At 45.1% G+C, this 7480-nt stretch overlaps 1 long non-coding RNA gene across 1 annotated transcript; it reads right to left on the bottom strand.

Moving 5' to 3' along the window:
* On the bottom strand, positions 1-685 carry LOC134911844 (uncharacterized). The gene is made up of 3 exons (XR_010176891.1): positions 616-685; positions 391-432; positions 1-52 (listed from the first exon to the last, which is right to left on the bottom strand). It is a non-coding gene; the product is annotated as an uncharacterized LOC134911844 (long non-coding RNA).
* Positions 686-7480: the final 6795 nt, after the last annotated feature.

Here is a 7480-nt window from a genome sequence, read left to right on the forward strand (position 1 = left end):
CCAAGTTGGGGAGAGGGCTTTTTCTCCCCTTCCTCCTCACTGTCAATAATTACTGAGTGGAAAATAAAAAAATATTATAAACAAAATACAGTAGAGTACAGTTACTACAAAATTGCACAGTAGTACAGTGCTACAGGAGGCAGAGATATATTCATAATACAGTAGGAGCAGAATGACTGTCCAGTGGTAGGGGACATACAGTACTGTACTGTGCCTGTATTTAACTCGTGTTGGAGGAGAGGCGATTTCGCACACAGAGGCGAAAAGGGGTCTTCACAGTGAGGGAAATACTGTACAGTACATGTTTGGAATTCCCTGCCTGAAAAGTAATAAAAGTGGACTTGGTCAATACTTTTAAGAATGGGCTTGAGAAAATCCTACTGTACTTACTATACTCCTCCGACTCAGAGTCCACGTACAGGTAAGTGACATCTGTGTTGAATATAAAAAAAACAAAAAGAAAAGTCAATGGGATTTCTGCAATCAGGATACCGCTGTCGGTCACTTGACTGCTGGAATCCTGACCACTGGTCACGCAAACCCAAGCCATTGGTACTGTTAATAAATCAATGAATGTAGAATGTAGAGTACTGTACAGTAGATTACAATTCTTACCAGGCTGGCCTGAAGGCTCCCCCATTTCCTCCTCCTCCTCCTCTGGCTCGGTATCAATAACGAGGCGGTCTGTGTGTACAAGATAACAAGTATTGTAAAATAAAAAAATTACAGTAATACTGTAGGAAACTAGTGTGTCTGTAACAAAAATAATGATTACAACTTCCGGAGCTCTGCTGGTCAGACGGTGGTGGTGGTGGTGGTGGTGGTGGTGGTACTGTGAGAAAAAACAACAGTGCTGTAAGTGAAGCTGTCAATTTGTAACATGTACTATACAGTATCCAGGACACATGTACAGTAGTGTAACGATGACAGTCGCACCAGAATTCTCGTTACACAATACCTGGCAGTGCAGGTGGTGGTGGTGGTGGTGGTGGTGGTGGTACTGTGAGAAAAAAAACAACAGTGCTGTAAGTGAAGCTGTCAATTTGTAACATGTACTATACAGTATCCAGGACACATGTACAGTAGTGTAACGATGACAGTCGCACCAGAATTCTCGTTACACAATACCTGGAAGCGCAGGTGGTGGTGGTGGTGGTGGTGGTGGTGGTACTGTGAGAAAAAAAACAACAGTGCTGTAAGTGAAGCTGTCAATTTGTAACATGTACTATACAGTATCCAGGACACATGTACAGTAGTGTAACGATGACAGTCGCACCAGAATTCTCGTTACACAATACCTGGAAGCGCAGGTGGTGGTGGTGGTGGTGGTGGTGGTGGTGGTACTGTGAGAAAAAAAACAACAGTGCTGTAAGTGAAGCTGTCAATTTGTAACATGTACTATACAGTATCCAGGACACATGTACAGTAGTGTAACGATGACAGTCGCACCAGAATTCTCGTTACACAATACCTGGCAGCGCAGGTGGTGGTGGTGGTGGTGGTGGTGGTGGTGGTGGTGGTGGTGGTGGTACTGCGAGAAAAAAAATAACAGTGCTGTAAGTGAAGCTGTCAAACGTAAATTAACAAACAACTATCACTGTAATTTACCATCCTCATCCCGTAGCGCAGCACGGGTATTCAGCTATCTACAATGTTATTTATACTGTGTGTTTAATATTTACAGTTAGTTTTGTAAACAGACATTCTTAACATCACGGGCAACCAGATCTCACAGGAAGTGTCCCACCCTCTCTCCCATCCGGATTGCAGCGAGTTATCTGTGATGGTCAGGACAGGGGGGTGGGACTATAGAAATCACTATGTACTGTACACTACTGTATTTGACAATACTTACCAGCTTGGCGGCGCCTGTTCCGCCTCCTGTGCCGTCGTGCTACCAGCCCTGTAAAAATATATATACAGTATAATGGCAGCATACTGTACAGTCAATGAAATTCAACATTGACAGCATCTTTATGACATCACAATCAATGGAATTGTTCATTCTAGTACCCTGCACCTAATCACTCAGGAGGGCATAGTGTACTGTACTGTCTTCAAAACTTAAGGGGGACATTTCTAAATGTGACATACAGTACACTTACAGTATCGCTACAGTACAGTAGGTCCAGGGTATTAGACAGAACACTACCTTTATAGACATTGTAACACACATTAGCATTGCCCTTATAAACATGATGACACTCATCAGCATGCAGCCCTCCCACCCTTAACCATCTCAGTACTGTTCATTACAGTATAAATTGATTCCATGACAGATGATGCAGCACTCACCTGAATTCATCTTATTCACGTCATGTCACAGTAGTGCAGTTTATTCACGTCACAGTACTGTCCTTGATTCACGTTGTGTCACACAGTAGAGCACCGTATTCACGTCACAGTACTGTCCTTGATTCACGTTGTGTCACACAGTAGAGCACCTTATTCACGTTACTGTACTGTACGTCACAGTAGTGCAGTAGTATATCCACATTACGTCACAAAGTAGAGATCTGCCACAGTCATGAACCTTATAACACATTATGCAAGAGTAATGCACGTCAGAACACATTAGGCCACTGTAACATCCCTTAGAATAATTTCTGCCAAAGTAACATCCCTTAGAACACTGTACTATCTGAAACACAAATTTCTGCACACTGCACGACACACTGCAATTAAACCACACAATGCACTGCACGACACTGCATAGTGTATGCACTGCGTGATATGACAAACTGCACATTACACTGCACATTTCCCTGCAAAATATGATACAATGTACACTGCACAAAAAACTGCAATTACCACATGTGTATACAGTACACTGCACGACAGTGCTGGCCCTAGCCAGATACAGATACAGCCGCAGTCACGCAAAATATAGGCATGCCGCATATCATTTTAATCAGCAGAAGCTGCTGGTGCCCCTAAGCATAGCAAATGCCCTATGCATTACACTCACTGCACAATACCATATACTGAATGTACACTGCATGACACGCTGCAATTACGCAGCACGATACACTGTGATACATTGCATATACTGTACACTGCATGATACTGTACACTGCACAATCGTAGACCACGTGGATTGTAAAGAACTACTGTATATACACAAGTTTAAAAAAATAACAATTGTTTTTGTAAAACGCATGTCGATCTTTTTCCATGTCAACTTAACGACCATGTCAACCTACAGTAACTGGTGTCAACCAATTTCAAAAGCCGCACCATCTAGGTCGACGCCAAAAAACAAATTGACCTTTTGACCCGGGTTAATGTTTGGTCCTTGTTTAACCATTTGTTTACCACAAATACTGTACAGTGCTATATAGACCGGATACCTGCTGCTACAGCAGCCCCTGCTATAATGTACTGTACCTGTAACTACAGTAACTTAAAGTACAGTAATCTACAGTAATGTACTGTACTTACAATCCCTTATGGCCTGCAGGCGTCGTGGGGTCCTCCTCACGAGATCACTCCATCTCCTCTGGAGAGACCTCACTGTCCTCCTCCGGTTGTAAGTCCGGAGGATAGCCCTACTTGCCCTCCTATATGCTCTCACCTTCTCCTCGTTGCTGGCGAGAGTTCTGTCCCGCCAGCGAACGAGGAGACGCAGCTCACCCAGAGCATAGGGACGGTCCCGTACAGCAGCCATGACCGTCCTTATGCTCAATGAGCGTCTCAGACGTCGTGCGCCTCAGACGTCGTGCGTCTCAGACGTCGTGCGGTCCAGGCATTCAACGTACAGTACTGTAGTTACTGTACTTTGTGACAGTTTCCCTTAGTTTTAAATATGCCCTTTCTTTGACCACAGTATTTTCCACTGTCTTGCCCTACGCCCTTCCCTCCTGGGAGCCTTCACAGGTCTTATGCAATACACAAATACCGAAGATGCACAGTCCGTCAGAATACACTCATTTCATTCCCGCTGTTTAGGTGCATTTAGCGTAAAGAATCGCTCCTGCAGATGTACTTTGATTTATGTGAAATCTGTGTGCATCCTTCCATTGACTGTCTTACAGTGTAAATAAAATAATACAGTGCATTATTACAGAAAAAAAAAAAAAAAAAAAGAAAGAAAGAAAGTACATCAGGTCTCGAACCCTGGACCCCCAGCGAGGGAGGTGGGAGCCTTCACCCCTAGCCCACGACGCCTCATGAGAGATTTCCAATTTCATGTGTGAAAGTACTGCAAACAGCGGCCGGCCCCCGCCCCATTGCTGTTGGTTTATGCCTTAGAGGACTCGGACGCTCGCATTTGTAAAGCACGGTGTTTTCCTCCGCCTCCTGCTAGCCTGTTGCCCTTCCCCCATGGGAGCCTGCACAGATCATGCAGTAGACAGGGAGGGAATGCAAATGCAGGTCATGTGCAATACACAAACGCCCACTGTAGTACTGTTTTGCTCACTTACAGTACTGTACTGTAGGTTGCATTTAGCGTAAAGAATCGCTCCTGCAGATGTACTTTGATTTATGTGAAACCTGTGTGCATCCTTCCATTGGATGTACTGTATTGGAGAGAAAAAAAAAATGTTACAGTGAATGTCACGGGAACACATTAAAAATAAGGTTGGCACTTCCTTCCCATTGGTGTTGGTTTACAGTATGCCGTAGTGTACTCGGACGCTCATGTAATTGCATTTCAAAGGCACAGTATTTTCCATCGTCTCCCCCCTACCCCCATCGCCCTTCCCCCCTGGGGGCCTGCACAGGGAGGAAATTCAGGTCCTGTGCAATACACAAACGCTGAAGATCTACAGTACTGTTTTGCTCAGTTGGTAGCGTCAGAATACACTCATTTCATTCCCGCTGTTTAGGTGCATTTAGCGTAAAGAATCGCTCCTGCAGATGTACTTTGATTTATGTGAAACCTGTGTGCATCCTTCCATTGACTGTCTTACAATGTAAATAAAATAATACAGTGCATTATTACAGAAAAAAAAAAAAAAAAAAGAAAGAAAGAAAGCACATCAGGTCTCGAACCCTGGACCCCCAGCGAGGGAGGTGGGAGCCTTCACCCCTAGCCCACGACGCCTCATGAGAGATTTCCAATTTCATGTGTGAAAGTACTGCAAACAGCGGCCGGCCCCCGCCCCATTGCTGTTGGTTTATGCCTTAGAGGACTCGGACGCTCGCATTTGTAAAGCACGGTGTTTTCCTCCGCCTCCTGCTAGCCTGTTGCCCTTCCCCCATGGGAGCCTGCACAGATCATGCAGTAGACAGGGAGGGAATGCAAATGCAGGTCATGTGCAATACACAAACGCCCACTGTAGTACTGTTTTGCTCACTTACAGTACTGTACTGTAGGTTGCATTTAGCGTAAAGAATCGCTCCTGCAGATGTACTTTGATTTATGTGAAACCTGTGTGCATCCTTCCATTGGATGTACTGTATTGGAGAGAAAAAAAAAAATGTTACAGTGAATGTCACGGGAACACATTAAAAATAAGGTTGGCACTTCCTTCCCATTGGTGTTGGTTTACAGTATGCCGTAGTGTACTCGGACGCTCATGTAATTGCATTTCAAAGGCACAGTATTTTCCATCGTCTCCCCCCTACCCCCATCGCCCTTCCCCCCTGGGGGCCTGCACAGGGAGGAAATTCAGGTCCTGTGCAATACACAAACGCTGAAGATCTACAGTACTGTTTTGCTCAGTTGGTAGCGTCAGAATACACTCATTTCATTCCCGCTGTTTAGGTGCATTTAGCGTAAAGAATCGCTCCTGCAGATGTACTTTGATTTATGTGAAACCTGTGTGCATCCTTCCATTGACTGTCTTACAATGTAAATAAAATAATACAGTGCATTATTACAGAAAAAAAAAAAAAAAAAGAAAGAAAGAAAGCACATCAGGTCTCGAACCCTGGACCCACAGCGAGGGAGGTGGGAGCCTTCACCCCTAGCCCATGACGCCTCATGAGAGATTTCCAATTTCATGTGTGAAAGTACTGCAAACAGCGGCCGGCCCCCGCCCCATTGCTGTTGGTTTATGCCTTAGAGGACTCGGACGCTCGCATTTGTAAAGCACGGTGTTTTCCTCCGCCTCCTGCTAGCCTGTTGCCCTTCCCCCATGGGAGCCTGCACAGATCATGCAGTAGACAGGGAGGGAATGCAAATGCAGGTCATGTGCAATACACAAACGCCCACTGTAGTACTGTTTTGCTCACTTACAGTACTGTACTGTAGGTTGCATTTAGCGTAAAGAATCGCTCCTGCAGATGTACTTTGATTTATGTGAAACCTGTGTGCATCCTTCCATTGGATGTACTGTATTGGAGAGAAAAAAAAAAATGTTACAGTGAATGTCACGGGAACACATTAAAAATAAGGTTGGCACTTCCTTCCCATTGGTGTTGGTTTACAGTATGCCGTAGTGTACTCGGACGCTCATGTAATTGCATTTCAAAGGCACAGTATTTTCCATCGTCTCCCCCCTACCCCCATCGCCCTTCCCCCCTGGGGGCCTGCACAGGGAGGAAATTCAGGTCCTGTGCAATACACAAACGCTGAAGATCTACAGTACTGTTTTGCTCAGTTGGTAGCGTCAGAATACACTCATTTCATTCCCGCTGTTTAGGTGCATTTAGCGTAAAGAATCGCTCCTGCAGATGTACTTTGATTTATGTGAAACCTGTGTGCATCCTTCCATTGACTGTCTTACAATGTAAATAAAATAATACAGTGCATTATTACAGAAAAAAAAAAAAGAAAGAAAGAAAGCACATCAGGTCTCGAACCCTGGACCCCCAGCGAGGGAGGTGGGAGCCTTCACCCCTAGCCCACGACGCCTCATGAGAGATTTCCAATTTCATGTGTGAAAGTACTGCAAACAGCGGCCGGCCCCCGCCCCATTGCTGTTGGTTTATGCCTTAGAGGACTCGGACGCTCGCATTTGTAAAGCACGGTGTTTTCCTCCGCCTCCTGCTAGCCTGTTGCCCTTCCCCCATGGGAGCCTGCACAGATCATGCAGTAGACAGGGAGGGAATGCAAATGCAGGTCATGTGCAATACACAAACGCCCACTGTAGTACTGTTTTGCTCACTTACAGTACTGTACTGTAGGTTGCATTTAGCGTAAAGAATCGCTCCTGCAGATGTACTTTGATTTATGTGAAACCTGTGTGCATCCTTCCATTGGATGTACTGTATTGGAGAGAAAAAAAAAATGTTACAGTGAATGTCACGGGAACACATTAAAAATAAGGTTGGCACTTCCTTCCCATTGGTGTTGGTTTACAGTATGCCGTAGTGTACTCGGACGCTCATGTAATTGCATTTCAAAGGCACAGTATTTTCCATCGTCTCCCCCCTACCCCCATCGCCCTTCCCCCCTGGGGGCCTGCACAGGGAGGAAATTCAGGTCCTGTGCAATACACAAACGCTGAAGATCTACAGTACTGTTTTGCTCAGTTGGTAGCGTCAGAATACACTCATTTCATTCCCGCTGTTTAGGTGCATTTAGCGTAAA

Source organism: Pseudophryne corroboree, chromosome 4, assembly GCF_028390025.1.
Source record: "Pseudophryne corroboree isolate aPseCor3 chromosome 4, aPseCor3.hap2, whole genome shotgun sequence".
Taxonomy (NCBI): Eukaryota; Metazoa; Chordata; class Amphibia; order Anura; family Myobatrachidae; genus Pseudophryne; species Pseudophryne corroboree.